The sequence below is a fragment of the Ranitomeya imitator genome, chromosome 5 (genome assembly GCF_032444005.1).
Source record: "Ranitomeya imitator isolate aRanImi1 chromosome 5, aRanImi1.pri, whole genome shotgun sequence".
NCBI lineage: Eukaryota > Metazoa > Chordata > Amphibia > Anura > Dendrobatidae > Ranitomeya > Ranitomeya imitator.
In genome coordinates this window covers 501,313,934-501,332,029 of record NC_091286.1, presented here as the reverse complement: position 1 = coordinate 501,332,029, position 18,096 = coordinate 501,313,934, and positions in this window count along the sequence as shown.

Below are 18,096 nucleotides of genomic sequence, written 5' to 3'. Positions count from 1 at the left end.
AAGCTCTTGGTGGGTCAAAGCACTCACCACACATCTAGATAAGTTCCTTAGGGGGTCTACTTTCCAAAATGGTGTCACTTGTGGGGGGTTTCAATGTTTAGGCACATCAGTGGCTCTCCAAACGCAACATGGCGTCCCATCTTAATTCCTGTCAATTTTGCATTGAATTGTCAAACGGCGCTCCTTCCCTTCCAAGCTCTCCCATGCACCCAAACAGTGGTTTACCCCCACATATGGGGTATCAGCGTACTCAGGACAAATTGTACAACAACTTTTGGGGTCTAATTTCTTCTCTTACCCTTGGGAAAATAAAAAATTGGGGGCGAAAATATAATTTTTGTGAAAAAATATGATTTTTTATTTCTACAGTTCTGCATTATAAACTTCTGTCAAGCACTTGGTGGGTCAAAGTGCTCAGCACACCTCTAGATAAGTTCCTTAGGGGGTCTACTTTCCAAAATGGTGTCACTTGTGGGGGGTTTCAATGTTTAGGCACATCAGGGGCTCTCCAAATGCAACATGGCGTCCCATCTCAATTCCTGTCAATTTTGCATTGAAAAGTCAAATGGCGCTCCTTCCCTTCCGAGCTCTCCCATGCGCCCAAACAGTGGTTTGACCCCACATATGGGGTATCAGCGTACTCCGGACAAATTGTACAACAACTTTTGGGGTCTAATTTCTTCTCTTACCCTTGGGGAAATAAAAAATTGGGGGCGAAAATATAATTTTTGTGAAAAAATATGATTTTTTATTTCTACAGTTCTACATTAAAAACTTCTGTGAAGCACTTGGTGGGTCAAAGTGCTCAGCACACCTCTAGATAAGTTCCTTAGGGAGTCTACTTTCCAAAATGGTGTCACTTGTGGGGGTTTCAATGTTTAGGCACATCAGGGGCTCTCCAAACGCAACATGGCGTCCCATCTCAATTCCTGTCAATTTTGCATTGAAAAGTCAAATGGCGCTCCTTCCCTTCCGAGCTCTCCCATGCGCCCAAACAGTGGTTTGACCCCACATATGGGGTATCAGCGTACTCCGGACAAATTGTACAACAACTTTTGGGGTCCAATTTCTTCTCTTACCCTTGGGAAAATAAAAAATTGGGGGTGAAAAGATAATTTTTGTGAAAAAATATGATTTTTTATTGTTACGGTTCTGCATTATAAACTTCTGTGAAGCACTTGGTGGGTCAAAGTGCTCACCAAACCTCTAGATAAGTTCCTTAGGGGATCTACTTTCCAAAATGGTGTCACTTGTTGGGGGTTTCAATGTTTAGGCACATCAGGGGCTCTCCAAACGCAACATGGTGTCCCATTTGGATTCCAGTCAATTTTGCATTGAAAAGTCAAATGGCGCTCCTTCGCTTCCGAGCTCTGTCATGCGCCCACACAGTGGTTTACCCCCACATATGGGGAATTGGTGTACTCAGGACAAATTATACAATAACTTTTGGTTACCCTTGGTAAAATAAAACAAATTGGAGCTGAAGTAAATTTTTTGTGAAAAAAAGTTAAATGTTCATTTTTATTTAAACATTCCAAAAATTCCTGTGAAGCACCAGAAGGGTTAATAAACTTCTTGAATATGGTTTTGAGCACCTTGAGGGGTGCAGTTTTTAGAATGGTGTCACACTTGGGTATTTTCTATCATATAGACCCCTCAAAATGACTTCAAATGAGATGTGGTCCCTACAAAAAATGGTGTTGTAAAAATGAAAAATTGCTGGTCAACTTTTACCCCTTATAACTCCCTAACAAAAAAAAATTTTAGTTCCAAAATTGTGCTGATGTAAAGTAGACATGTGGGAAATGTTACTTATTAAGTATTTTGTTTGACATATCTCTGTGATTTAATTGCATAAAAATTCAAATTTGAAAAATTGCGAAATTTTCAAAATTTTCGCCAAATTTCCATTTTTTTCACAAATAAACGCAGGTAATATCAAAGAACTTTTATGACTATCATGAAGTACAATATGTCTCGAGAAAACAATGTCATAATCACTGGGATCGGTTGAAGTATTCCAGAGTTATAACCTCATAAAGGGACAGTGGTCAGAATTGTAAAAATTGGCCCGGTCATTAACATGCAAACCACCCTTGGGGGTAAAGGGGTTAAGGATAAAAAAATTGAAAGTTTGAAAATTGCTAAATTTTCAAAATTTTTACCCAAATTCCGATATTTTCACAAATAAATGAATTCAGCTTTGACCTAAATTTACAATTGACATAAAGTGCAATGTGTTATAAAAAAAAACAATCTCAGAATCACTGGTATCTGTTGAAGCGTTCTAGAGTTATTTCCACATAAAGTGACATTGGTCAGAAATGGAAAATTTGGCCTGAACAGGAAGGTGAAAATAAACTTCAAGGTGAAGGGGTTAAATAAAGAAATGATCCAATATAATGTGTCTATCATTATTATTATTATACATGTTTATAGTGCCAGTTACTCCATGGCGCTTTACATGTGAATGGGGCAAATATAGACAAGTACAATACACAGGAGTAAAACAAGGCACACACAAGTACAGGAGGAGAGAGGACCCTGCCCGCTAGGGCTCACAGTCTACAGGGGATGGGTGATACACTAGGAGAGTGTTAGAGTCTATCAATAGTAAAAGTATGTGAACCTTTGCTTTCAATATCTGGTGTGACTCCCCTTGTGTAACAATAACTACATCTGTAGCATCGATGTCCCTTCATGCTTCCCTTCCTTCCCTCCCTTGGCAGGGTTGCCGACTCACTCACCGCCCTGGCCCACGTCCTTTGTGTCCTCCTCCTGACGCTGCTTCCCGAGGTCTTCGCAGATCCCAGGGCACTGAACATAGGGCATGCAAAAGTGTCCCCAGCCAATGGCTTGGAGACAGTTATTATTTAAGGCACCTCCACTGGTTGGGAGGCACCTGAGCAACGTGTTTAGTCAGTTGTCTGCATGCTGGCTAGTTCTCAGGTCCTCAGTTCTCGTATCTCAGTATTCCTGTCCTGTCTTCCCACCTGCACCTGCCGTGTCAGTCTGTATAACAGCCATACCTGTTGCACCTGCCTTGCCAGTCTGTATACCAGCTGTATCTGCCTGCACCTGCCGTGCAAATCTGTATACCAGCCATACCTGCTTGCACCTGCCATACAGGTGGCACGGTGGCTCAGTGGTTAGCACTGCAGGCTTGAAGTGCTGGGGTTCGGGGTTCAAATCCACCAAGGACAACAATTGCAGGGAGTTTGCATGTTCTCCCCGTGTTTGTGTGGGTTTCCTCCAGGTACTCCGGTTTCCTCCCACACTCCAAAGACATACTGCTAGGGAATTTAGATTGTGAGCCCAATAGTGCCAATAATGTCTCTAATGCGCTGTGGGATTAATGGCGCTATATAAATGAGTAAAAAAAAAAAATAAATACCAATCTGTATACCAGCCGTACCTGTCTGCACCTGCTTGTCTTCCAGTATACTTGTCATGCCTGCCAGTATTTGCCAAGTCTGGCCATTCCTAGTCATTCCTGCTGCCTGCACCTTTGGTCCAGCTGCCGTGTGCCCAATCTCTTTCCTATCTGGAGCCAAGTCTAACCATCTAACCACACCTTCAGGGGAAGCAGCAAAGAGTGAAGTGTTTGCCTAGTTACCCCCCCAGCTCTCCTCAGTCTATGGCACAGTCGTTCCACTACTATACCCGTTACAGCGTGTAAATATTTCTGCCAATTGTTGATATGCCTTGCATATCGTCAGGTAGCAATTTTAACCCATTCCTGCCTACAAAACAGCTTCACCTCTGTTATGTTGGTGGATATATTCCCATGAACTGCTTGTTCCAGATTCTTTCACAAAATTTCTATTGGTTTAAGGTCAGAATTTTGACTTGGCAATTCTAAAACTAACTTTATTCTTCTTTAAACATTTTTTAGTAGAAAGATTTGCGTGCTTTGAGTCATTGTCTTACTGTATGACCCATGTTCTCTTGAGGCCCATCTCATGCATATCTGTCCTGACATTTTCCTGAAATATTTGTTGTATAGTTCAGAATTCATTCTTTCATCAATGATGGCTCACCCAGATGCAGGCCTCAATCATGATACTTCAACCACAGTGTTTCACAGATGGTATATTTTTATCCTGTTACAGTGTTATTTTTCTTTTTCCAATCATAGCGCTTCTCATTTAAACCAAATGGCTATGGTTTGGTCTCACCTATCCACAAAACATGGTTCCAAAATCCTTCAAGCTTGTCTAAGTGAAGGGTTGCAATGGTTGAAATGGTTTCTTTTTGGAGATCAATACTTTTTCCTTGCAATCCTACCAAGCATATTATAGTTGTTTAGTGTACACCTTTTGGTGGACTCATGAACATTAGCTAATGTGAGAGAGGTTTTTAGTTACTTAGAGTTTACTTATTTACCACTATATGTATCATTTATCTACTCAGTTGAAATGACCTAAAAATGAGGTTTTGTTCGTTAAAAGTATTTTTTTTTGTTCATGTTATTACACTTATTAAAAATAAAATCAGCACTCTCGTAATTTTTGCAATGGCCACTGTCCTTTTTTTCAATCTAACTTCCTTTTGTTTCAGGATATTGAGAAAAACATGCATATGAGTCTTTTTATATAGTGTATGTAAACGCCTGGTTTCAACTGTATTACCCATTGGTTTTTTTTGCTTTTTTTAAAAAAAAAACACACTGTGGACTATACCATCCTTTTTCTTGCAATGTGCTTTCCTATACAGTGGTATAATTTTTTATGCATGGCAAACTGGAGGAAGAAAAAAAGGACACTCACATAACCTTTCTTGGGTTAAGGGAGCCTTGATGTACACACTGGAAGCATGTATTCACCAAAGATAGGGCTCGAAAGTAATCTGGGCAGGGACTATATTGTATATTCTGTGAATTATTTTGTATTTGCACATTTTCCTTCCTGGATTTATGTATATAAGGTTTAAATGTTTATTTAGTTTCCCTGGAATGTACTTGTTTTTCTGTTGTATTAATGATGCAATATCTGCTGTCTGTTACACGTCTTAAGACATGTGGTACTTACAAGCATATTAATGGCTCTTCAGATATGCGTTACTGTTCCAAAACAAATCTTTATTTAGTACTCTTAACAACATAAGCCGAAATTGAAAGTTCATGCCAAAATTAAAAAAGTTGGCCTAATTTGACTCTCATCTGTCTTCTGCACCCATTTTAAAGTCCGTATCATGATATGTCAATAACTGTATCTCCTGCAGTTGTGCTGACCGCACAGGAAATTACTTATGACTGGCAAGGGTCTAGCATACTTCCCAACCAACCTGGATCCAGTGTGACATGGTCAATTGTATCTGCATCGTGGACAAGGCATTGTGGGGCATGATAAGGGGCACTTTGGAGGCATTACACAGTGAGGGAGCATCAATATGTTTGGAACCTCTATGGGATCATCATATTCTGTGGAGGAACACTATAAAGGCATCATTCTATGTGAGGAGACATCGACTGTGTATGGTCCGTGAAAGGGGTATCTTACTGTGTGAGAACACTAAGAGCAGGGCCGGATCAATGTTTTCGTGGCCCCCGGGCGAAAGAGTCTCAGTGGTCCCCTTTAACACATACCACAATTCCTGATGCACAAATATGGCAGAGAAATATAGGTATAGTACAATGCCAAAGATTTCAGTTACTTCTTACATCACATGAGTGATATCAATAGCTCAGAATCCGGACAGTATAGTCTTCCATACAGTATTATGGGCACCACGTAGTGCTCTATACAGAATAATGTGCTCCATATAATGCTTCATACAGAATAATGGACCCCATATAATGCTCCATACAGTATAATGAGCCCCATCTAATGTTCCAAACAATATAATGAACCCAATATAATGCTCCATACAGAATAATGGGCCCCATATATTGCTTCATACAGTATAATGGACCCCATATAATGCTCCATACAGAATAATGGGCCCCATATAATGCTCCATACATAATGAGCCCCATATAAGTCTCCATACCTAACGGGCTCCATATAATGCTCCATACAGTATATGATGGGCATCATATATTGCTCTGTACACAATAAGCCCCATATATTGCCCCATTCATAATGGGCCCCATATATTGCGTCATACAGTATATTATGGGCCCCATATAATGCTCTAGTATATGATGGGCCCTATTTATTGCTCCATATATAATAATGGGCCCCATATAATGCTCCATACAGTATATGATGGGCCCCATTAAATGCTCCATACAGAATTGACCCCATATAATGCTCCATACAGTATATGATGGGATATATTGCTCCATACAGAACGGACCCCATATATTGCTACATATATAGTATACAATATAATAGGTCCCATATAATGCTCCAGTATATGATGGCCCTCTGACCTGAAACGTCAGAGTCAGAAGATGCCGCAGCACAGGAACGGGGAGAGGTAAGTGTTCCAGGGCCTTGAGCAGGTGGGGGGACTCTGAGTAAGTGCCAAGGGGACCCACTCATGGGCGTTGGTACCGGGTTCCCATAGCGCGCTAGTGTCCCCAACTGCGAGTGGGCCCCTCCACCTGCTCACAGCCCCGGCATTTGCCCCAGTGCATGACCAAAAGGCTTTACTAGTGGCACTGTTTCTGTGTGCATGAAAAGGACTAGGTGGAGTTAGGTGCTTATAACTTGTAACGGAATCTATCCTTACACAGGTTTTTCAATAAAAGCAACACTGTGATCTTCACTGCTAAGCTCATGCTTAGCGTCTTGCTTTCCATGAGCACTTACATTTTTTATTTTTGTATGACATAGCCATATAAGTGCTTTTGCAATATAAGTTTATTTTAGGGATGTGTGGACCCATGGAAGTTCGGGTTCTCGTACCCAAGTCCAAAGTTCAGTTAGGGTACCAGAACTGTACTCGAACTTGAACCTCAACCCGAACCCCATTGAAATCAATGGAAACTGAACATTGGAGCTGGAAAAGCTATCTCTCCCTCTCGCTCTCCCACCTCCCCCTGTCACTCTCTTTTCTCTGTCCTCCCCTTCTGAAATGTAAAACGGACCTCCAGGAGAAGTCTGTGTGCGGAGTTCAACAGGTATGAATCCCAAACTTTACAGGTCAATTTCGCTCATCTCTAAGGCTAGTTTTACAGGGCTGCGGACTTCTTCAGTGAAGCCCCGCCCACTGCCACGCCTCTTCATTCTGCTCCGCCTATGTCAGCATGCATCCTGCATACCCTATCTTTAACATTAGGTACGCAGGCTATGTGGATGTATGAGGATGCCTCCGCATGCGCCGTTTTCACGCTGCGCTGACCTGCGCTAAATGCAACATGTTGCATTTTGTTGCGGTCGGCGCAGCGTGAAAACGACGCATGCGGAGGCATCCATGTACATCCGCATAGCCTGTGTACCCAATGTTAAAGATAGGGAATGCAGGACGTATGCAGCCGTAGGCGGAGCAGAATGAAGAGGCAGTGGGTGGGGCTTCACGGAGCGAAGGAGACCCTGGCCCTGGGAAATCCGACAACAGAATCGTGTCACTGTTAATACAGTTTGAACATCCCATATTGTGATTGTGGCTTCATAAATTAAGAATTAATAATGTATGGGTTACAGTGGAGAATATTTTGAATGTCTCCCATTGTAGAGTAATAGTGGCAACCATTCTGGTCTCCATACAGTGATATTGTCCCTACATTCGCCCTTTACAGTAATAATGTCCTCCACTTGACCCTATACAATAATAATATTCCCTAATTGACCCTCTACTGTAAATATGTTCCCTTTTTGCCCCATAAACTAATAATGTATATTCCCTGTCCTCATCTCCACTCTGTAACAATGTGCCCAATCAGGGACCCTATACTGTAATAATGGTCTCCATCCTATAATAATGTCCCCCATTCTGACCCCTATCTTGTAAAAATGTCCCTCTTCCTGGCCTGATCATGTAATAAAGTCCTCCATCCTGGCCCTATCCGGTAGTAATGTCTCCCTTTCTGGCCCCCATCATGTAATAATGGTCTCCATCCTATATTATTGTCCCCCATTCTGACCCCTATCTTGTAAAAATGTCCCTCTTCCTGGCCCCATCATGTAATAAAGTCCTCCATCCTGGCCCTATCCTGTAGCAATGTGTCCCATTCAGACCCCCATTCTGTAATAATGTCTTCCATCCTGTCATAATATCCCCTGTTCTGATACTCCACATATTTGTTGAAAAAAACACAATTTTTCTCATCTATCCCCGCTCCCATGATGTGCAACAAGATATCTCTTCTCCATAGCTGTTGCAGTGGAGCAGGATGGCACATTGCAGTGATGTTATGTGCTGCCCATGACAAGCACACCAATATCAGCTGCCGGACTAGTTGGCCTGTGAATCTGTTCCGGAATATATTTCAACTGTGCATCCAACTGAGTACACACATCCATCTAAAAATGCACTGGCTTCTGAGCACCCCTTTTCTAAACAGGCACTCTCTGCGACTGCGATCATTACATCCAAGGCCACAGTAAGCTGGAAGCTGGATAGCCTGTCTGTTGGAATATCCTGGAGTGGACTGGATTCCTGGAAGCACATGATGAGGCCATGGACTGAAGGCCTGTGTGTTGGAAGTGCCTGGGACTGGACTTCCTGAATAGCGCACGGAGAGGCCGTATCTGCAGAGCCTGTGATGGCTACTGTGTTGGGGAAGCTACAGTTCTGTCTGCGGGTCTGGATTATCTGAAGTGCCCTGGTCACAAGAATGGTGATCCCAGTTCGGCAGCTTCCCTGGGAACCAGGACTGACAGGAGTCAGCGTGTGGAGCAGGAGCTCCTGTAAGGTAACTCCAGATAAAGGGGGTTATGGGCAGAGAAGTATCTGCCATTGGAACAGACAGTGCTTATGATGTTCCGTTGATGTAAATAATGAACTGATCGTGGTGCGGTTTATGATGTTTAATAATCCGGATAGACCGTTTTTGTGAGAAAACGTGCCTGAGTGCTTTAATCCCCTTGCCAAGCGGGTGTCCCCCAACACACTCAGGTAGCGCTATCTCACAGTGGATAAAAACATCCCTCTTTACACTCAGATGCAGAAAATTCCTCCTGGCTTAGCCCTTTCATACAACCAAAGAGTTGATGTAATGTAGCAGTTAGGGCAATCCTTAAAACATTACACTAATCTACTGTTGTGGACTCAAAGCTGATAGCTCTCACAAAGGCTAAGTACCCACGAGTATATAAAAAAGTATCCAATTTTCATCCTGATAAAATGGACCATTTTTCATCTGTATTGTCATCCGTATGCCATTCACATTTCATCCATTTTTCTACATCAGCACTTATTAAAATTTCCAAAACCAAATATCAAATTTCCTATGCAAAAGAATGTATTTTTTAAAATCGCATGCTATGACTCTTGTCTATCCAATAAAGGAAGAGTTCTCCCTCTTTATTTCGATACTCATTTTATATGTCTGACAGTTCACAAATTCTAACGCTCTGAAGAATAATTAATCTATATATATAATCGCCAGTTGGGACTTCCAGCCGCTGTCCCTGAAACCCATCAGGCACCGCGGCAGTGTTGCTTGTGCAGGAGCAGTTCATGGCCGCAAGGCCAGAAACTGCACCTGCGTAAGTGACATACATGTCTCTGCTATTCCCGCGCATGCGCAGCAACAGCTGCAACTGCGCGCTCTACCCACTCTACCCGCGCATTCGCCGTAAACTACGCTGCTGTTACTGCACCTGTGTGGGGAATGGTGGTGACGTCTATGTTTTACTTGTGCAGCCGCAGTATCAGCCTTAAGACCACGAACTGTGCCTGCGCAAGTGACAGATATACGTCACCGCTATTCCCAGTAACAGCCATAACTGCGTGGTGTACCTGCGCATGCTTACTTACGATTTTTGATTGCCTCACGCAGCACAAACTTCTCCACAGTCCCATACTGTGTATCAATTTTGCTTCTGGATTTGCCATTTTAACTGTAATGAACAAAAAAATAACTAAAAATATTAGTCCATCTTGGGAACGGACAATCACACACACATACAAATTGAACAAAACAATGTACCACCTGCAATAATAGTCACAACAGCTTACAAGAGACCACATAGGGTAAATAGACACACAGCACAGAGGGGAGACACCACATAGCGAACACCGCTCAAGAAACACTACACCAGATAGCTAAATACAGCACACAACAAGGAAGAAAAAGTGCACAAGGGGTGAAAGAGGTCAAATGACCCAACACATACAATACGAAAATGCAGAGGGATGATATAAAACAGACATGTTGGAAAGCGCAAACGGTGTGAGACATGTCCGCTGTTTCTGTCAGCACCACTAAGCATTCGCAGATGTTAATTTCACCGCACTCCCGATGCGATAGCATCGGGCCTATTTCTAGTGCTATATAAGTAAGGGTTATTTTAATTATTTATCAGGTCACATTGAGACTGTGCACCATTGTTTAGACTCCATTTACAGGTGTACGAACGGCTTCAAGGGAAAGTCTCGGACATGGAGGCCAAATCTAGACCCTATAGAATCTTCTTTTCTTGAATGTACTAACCTACTATTTTCTTGAATTATTTTGCCATTAGTATCTGACCTTGACGACAAAGAATTCTCTTTGTTTTTCATCACTGAAATCTTATAACATAAACTTTACAATTTCTGCTAAATATAGGCAGTGGCGGCTGGTGTAATGTGTTTAGTTTTCAGACTGTCTTTCCGTTGACATGTGTCCGATCTCTTCATGAGATTAGGCTCTTACAGATACACTGTACTGAATAAATGTTTGGAAACCATAAAGGCTCATTAAAACATAGGGGGAGATTTGCTAAGGTGTTTCATACACCAGTGTAACACTAAAGATAGTCAGAGTAAAATGCACGAGAGGTTTTAATAGCATTTTCTCTTAATAAGTATGGCACATCTTGGATCATTCTAAAGTTAGGAAATTAACTCTACTGAGCAGGTCTATATTTGCACTACAATTTGTGCAGTTATCTGTCTTCTACAATTAAACATTTGTTGGAAATTTGATAGCCTTGTCCCTTAACCCTGCTCTCTTTTCAGTGTCCTTTTTATTACTGGTAAATAAAGTGTTAGAAAAATCACAATTTTTCGCACAAATTTGGCACGTGCCTTAATTTGCAAATTGATTACAACATAAAAATTGCACAAAGGGATAAATAAATAACCCATAGTTTTCTGAACTTACTGTTGATGGGTTCTCCAGGGACAAAAGAATTTTTGTTGGACTGCAAGATTTAATAAGACATAGTATGATATAATTATAAATATGATTGTAATGATATCACCATCAGTATTGAGGTCCCAGAGCCTCTGTTTCATATTTTGTTTCCGTCATGAAAGAGCGTTCTATCTCCTTCATTTGTCAGATAACCACTGATGTGTATGAAGAGGGCTATCTATTTAGCTAAGTTAAGTTGCTAAGTCATTCTCATTCTTTGTCTTACAGAAATAGAGATTACGGAAATCTCTCATAAACCATGTCCCAAATTATTATGCAAATTAAATTTTTCTCAGATTTTCCTAAATGGTCGGTGTAAATGATAGTCAGTCTAATAAAAGTCATCACCGTTAGAATATACATCGAATTTTATTGAAGAAACCTCCCAATGATAACAGTATAATCTCCAAAATGAATAAAAACTCAAAATGCACTGTTCCAAATTATTAGGCACAGTAGAATTTCTAAACATTTGAAATGTTTTAAAGAACTGAAAATGCTCATTTGTGGAATTTGCAGAATTAGGAGGTCACAATCACTGAACAAAAAAGCTATTTAACTCCAAAACATCCTAATTGGCCAAGGTACATGTTAACATAGGAACCTTTCTTTGATATCACCTTCACAATTCTTGCATCCATTGAACTTGTGAGTTTTTGGAGAGTTTCTGCTTGTATTTCTTTGCATGAAGTCAGAATAGCCTCCCAGAGCTGCTGTTTTAATGTGTCTTTTGCATGATAATACTCCAAAGGTTCTCTATAGGGTTGAGGTCAGGGGAAGATGGTGGCCACACCATGAGTTTATATCCTTTTATGCCCATAGCAGCCAATGACTCAGAGGTATTCTTTGCAGCATGAGATGGTGCATTGTGCATGCATGAAGATGACTTTGCTCAGGAAGGCACATTTCTGCTTTTTATACCATGGAAGAAAGTTGTCAGTCAGAAACCCTATATACTTTGCAGAGGTCATTTTCACACCTCCAGGAACCTTAAAGGGCCCTACCAGCTGTTTCCCCATGATTCCGGACCAAAACATGACTCCTCCACCTCCTTGCTGACGTCACAGCCTTGTTGGGACATGGTGGCCATCCACCAACCATCCACTACTCCATCCATCTGGACCATCCAGGGTTGCTCGACACTCATCAGTAAACAAGACTGTTTGAAAATTAGTCTTCATGTATGTCTGGGCCCACTGCAACCGTTTCTGCTTGTGAACACTGTTTAGGGGTGGCCTAATAGTAGGTTTATGCACCACAAAAAACGCATGAAATCTGCAAAGAATCCGCAGTAAATGCGCACAAAATCCGCATAAAAATGCGCAGATTAAGATAAGGTTCTTATGACAATATTGAAGTTGAGGCTTCAGTACAATTTTTCGGGCCACCATTCTAGACTAGAGTAATGTGGTTCGCACAGTGCTTGCATGGATGTCTGTGATTTCACTATTACAAAGCATACAAGCCACTTCCACTAACATCGTATCAGAGCTGATAGACCTTGTGATGAGCCAACTTGTTGACTCCGATATTTTGCCTGGATGTCTTTCTCTTGGCTTGTGAATAGCAGGACAGACTTTATTCTGTATTTTTTGAACTGTCAAGGCACTCACATGATGCAGTTTGGCAATTTTCTTGGCCAAGAGACCACTGTCCATAACCTGGATGAGGTAGTTTCTGTTTTCTTGGGAAATGTTCTTTTTGGCTGCTCCTTGATTTGAACGAGTGACTTTTTGCTTGGGAATCCACCTGATAATACACTGAGCTTTTAGGGAATGTGAGAGCAGGTTGTATTTTGTAGTACACAGGAAGAAAAAGATTTTTCCATCACCAGGAGCAAAACAGTAACAGTGCGGTGACATGACAAGAATCTTCAAGTAATCATATGCTAAATAATTGCAAGTCAAATTTATGTATGAGATAGCCAAGATGATTGTCATTAAAATGATGGTAGTCTCATGTTCGAAGCTGTAGTGGATGGTGAGATATGGAGCCTGAAAGTCAAAAGTTCAAAACATTGTTACTCTTTTTCTCGTCAGTGTATTTCACCCGCTGTGTGTGTGTATATACACTGCTCAAAAAAATAAAGGGAACACTTAAACAACAGAATGTAACTCCAAGTAAATCAAACTTCTGTGAAATCAAACTGTCCACTTAAGAAACAACACTATTTGACAATCAATTTCACATGCTGTTGTGCAAATGGAATAGACAACAGATGGAAATTATTGGCAATTATCAAGACACACTCAATAAAGGAGTGGTTCTGCAGGTGGGGACCACAGACCACATCTCAGTACCAATACATTCTGGCTGTTGTGTTGGCCACTTTTGAATGTTGGTTGTGCTTTCACACTCATGGTAGCATGAGACGGACTCTACAACCCACACAAGTGGCTCAGGTAGTAGAGCTCATCCAGGATGGCACATCAATGCGTGTTGTGGCAAGGTTTGCTGTGTCTGTCAGCGTAGTGTCCAGAGACTGGAGGTGCTACCCGTAGACAGGCCAATATATCAGGAGTCGTGGAGGGGCTGTAGGAAGGCATCAACCCAGCAGCAGGACCACTACCTCAGCCTTTGTGCAAGGAGGAACAGGAGGAGCATTGCCAGAGCCCTGCAAAATGACCTTCAGCAGGCCACAAATGTGCATGTGTTTGCACAAACAGTAAGAAATGGACCCCATGAGGATGGTCTGAGAGCCTGACGTTCACAGATGGGGGTTGTGCTTACAGCCCAACACAGTGCAGGGAGCTTGGCATTTGCCACAGAACACCAGGATTGGCAAATTTGCCACTGGCGCCCTGTGCTCTTTACAGATGAAAGCAGGTTCACACTGAGCACATGTGACAGACGTGACAGAGTCTGGAAACGCCGTGGAGAGCGATCTGCTGCTTGCAACATACTTCAGCATGACCAGTTTGGCAGTGGGTCAGTAATGGTGTGGGGTAGCATTTCTTTGGAGGGCTGCACAGCCCTCCATGTGCTCGCCAGAGGTAGCCTGACTGCCATTAGGTACCGAGATGAGATCCTCAGACTCCTTGTGAGAACATATGCTGGTGCGGTTGGCCCTGGATTCCTCCTAATGCAGGACAATGCCAGACCTCATGTGGCTGGAGTGTGTCAGCAGTTCCTGCAAGATGAAGGCATTGAAGCTATGGACTGGCCCGCCTCTTCCCCAGACCTGAATTAGATTGAATATATCTGGGACATCATGTCTCGCACCATCCACCAACGTCACGTTGCACCACAGACTGTCCAGGAGTTGGCGGATGCTTTAGTCCAGGTCTGGGAGGAGATCCCTCAGTGGACCATCCGCTGCCTCATCAGGAGCATGCCTATGTGTTGTACGGAGGGCATACAGGCACGTGGAGGCCACACACACTACTGAGCATCATTTCCTTGTCTTGAGGCATTTCCACTGAAGTTGGATCAGCCTGTCACTTCATTTTCCACTTTGATTTTGAGCATCATTCCAACTCCAGACCTCCGTGGAATATTAGTTGTGATTTACGTTGATCATTTTCAGGTTTTATTGTTCTCAACACATTCCACTATGTAATAAATAGAGATTTACAACTGGAATATTTCATTCAGTGATATCTAGGATGTGGGATTTTAGAGTTCCCTTTATGTTTTTGAGCAGAGTGTATATATATATATATATATATATATATATATATATATATATAATATATATAATTGTCTAAGAGGTACTTCCGTCTTTCTGTCCTCAACTTCCATAACGGAAATCCCGCGTCACTGATTGGTCTTGGCAGCTGCCTGTCATGGCTGCCGCAACCAATCAGTGACAGGCACAGTCCAATTAGTCCCTCCCCTACAGTCACAGTGCCCGCCGCCCGCTCCATACTCCCCACAGTCAGTGTCCCCGGCGCCCGCTCCATATTCCCCGCTCCATGCTCCCCGCAGTCAGTGTCCCCGGCGCCCCGCTCCATGCTGCCCGCAGTCAGTGTCCCCGGCGCTCCTCTCCATGCTCCCCGCAGTCAGTGTCCCAGGCGCCCACTCCATACTCCCCGCAGTCAGTGTCCCCAGGGCTCCGCTCCATACTCCCCGCTCCATGCTCCCCACAGTCAGTGTCCCCGGCGCTCCGCTCCATGCTCCCCGCAGTCAGTGTCCCCGGCGCCCACTCCATACTCCCCGCAGTCAGTGTCCCCGGCGCACCGCTCCATACTCCCCGCTCGATGCTCCCCGCAGTCAGTGTCCCCGGCGCCTGCTCAATACTCCCCGCAGTCAGTGTCCCCGGCACCCGCTCCATACTCCCTACTCCATACTCCCTGCAGTCAGTGTCCCCGGCGCCCGCTCCATACTCCCCGCTCGATACTCCCCGCAGTCAGTGCCTGCTCCATAATCCCCTCCAGTCACCGCTCACACAGAGTTAATGCCAGCGGTAACGGACCGCGTTATGCCGTGGGTAACGCACTCCGTATCCGCTGCTATTAACCCTGTGTGACCAAGTTTTTACTATTGATGCTGCCTATGCAGCATCAATAGTAAAAAGATGTAATGTTAAAAGTAATAAAAAAACAAAAAACCTGCTATTCTCACCTTCCGTCGTCGGACGATGCGCTCGCGCTGGCCGCCATCTTCCGTCCCCAGAGATGCATTGCGAACTTACCCAGAAGACTTAGTGGTCTCGTGAGACCGCTAAGTCATCTGGGTAATTTCGCAATGCATCTTGGCTGGGAATGGAAGATGGCAGCCGCATCACACAGCTTCGCTGGATCCCAGGGGTGAGTATATAACTATTTTTTATTTTAATTATTTTTTTTAACATGGATATGGTGCACACACTGCTAAATACTGCGTGGGCAGTGTTATATACCTACGTGACTGGGCAATATACTACGTGACTGGGCAATATACTATGTGACTGGGCAATATACTACGTGACTGAGCAATATACTACGTGGCTCTGTGCTGAATACTACGTCGCTGGGCAATATACTACGTGACTGGGCAATATACTATGTGACTGGGCAATATACTACGTGACTGGGCAATATACTACATGGCTGGGTAATATACTACGTGGCTGGGCAATACCAACAACAAGAAAAAGATGATTCACGGTCAAGAGAGTATCATCCAAAAATATAAACTTTATTGATCTTAAAATACAACAAGTGTATGGAAGGTGACACAAAGAATGGTGCCACAGAACTAGACGCTGCAGAAAAATTAGCAGGAGGTACGTGCACAGGAAAACCAGTCCACAAATGTATAATGATCACATATTGCCAATATCTATGGACATAATCCAGAAAAAATAAGCAAAATGATGTAAATTAACCTAAAAAATAAGCATACTAAAATAAATATGGCTATACGTGAAATAATCCATTGGAGTGGGAGGCCAGACTACCTGCGGCGATCAGAACAAATCACCGCAGGCCACAGTCCTAGAAATACTAATAAATTGGCAGTGCAAAGTAAGAGATATAATTCAAATAGGACTGCCGATCTGCTCAATCAATAGTAGATACTATGAAACAGCTATACAGCAAAAGTCACCGCCGAATGGTACCCACCGCAATGTGGACTGAAGATCTTGGGAACGCGCCTCCACCCCAACGCGCGTTTCGGTGCGACAACCTTCGTCAGGGGGCAATATACTACGTGGCTGAGCAATATACTACATGACTGTGCTGTATACTATGTAGCTGGGCAATATACTATCTGACTGGGCAATATACTACGTGACTGGGCAATATACTACGCGACTGGGCAATATACTACATGACTGTGCTGTATACTACGTAGCTGGGCAATATACTACGTGGCTCTGTGCTGAATACTACGTCGCTGGACAATATACTACGTGACTGGGCAATATACTACGTGACTGGGCAATATACTACGTGACTGGGCAATATACTTCGTGACTGGGCAATATACTACGTGGCTGGCCAATATACTACGTGGCTGGGCAATATACTACGTGACTGGGCAATATACTTCGTGACTGGGCAATATACTACGTGGCTGGCCAATATACTACGTGGCTGGGCAATATACTACGTGACTGGGCAATATACTTCGTGACTGGGCAATATACTACGTGGCTGGCCAATATACTACGTTGCTGGGCAATATACTACGTGACTGGGCAATATACTTCGTGACTGGGCAATATACTACGTGGCTGGCCAATATACTACGTGGCTGGGCAATATACTACGTGACTGGGCAATATACTTCGTGACTGGGCAATATACTACGTGGCTGGCCAATATACTACGTGGCTGGCCAATATACTACGTGGGCTGTGCAATATACTACGTGGGCTGTGCAATATACTACGTGGACATGCATATTCTAGAATACCCGATGCGTTAGAATCGGGCCACCATCTAGTATATATATATATATACCGTAAATAAACAACTCTAATGACTCATCAAACTCTGTTAAAGCCAAGAAAAATTTACTTATATTCATCTGCAGAGTAATGTCAGAGTTGGGAGCATTGCATGTGTAGTGGAAACAGGACTCCTTTTGTTATTTAGCAGCCAAGCAGACTGCACGCAAGTACAGTTTGACTTGAAGAAAGCTGCTTTTAAGTTTCTGGACGTTGACCTAAAGACATCAGACTTAAGAGAGATGATTTGAGAATCTCATTCATATACAATAGAAATTCCATTCAACAGTTGCACTGGGCCCTGGGCACAGTTATAAAAGAAATATGAAGCGTGTGATCATAACTATACAGGCATCGGGGCAAATAAATATGTCTGATGCAGACTGATTTGACACGCAGTTTTTTTTTTGTTTTGTTTTTTTTTAAAGGCAAATTTTTCCCTGACTTTAATTTGACAAAAATGATGGAAACGTGTGATGTCTTTTTG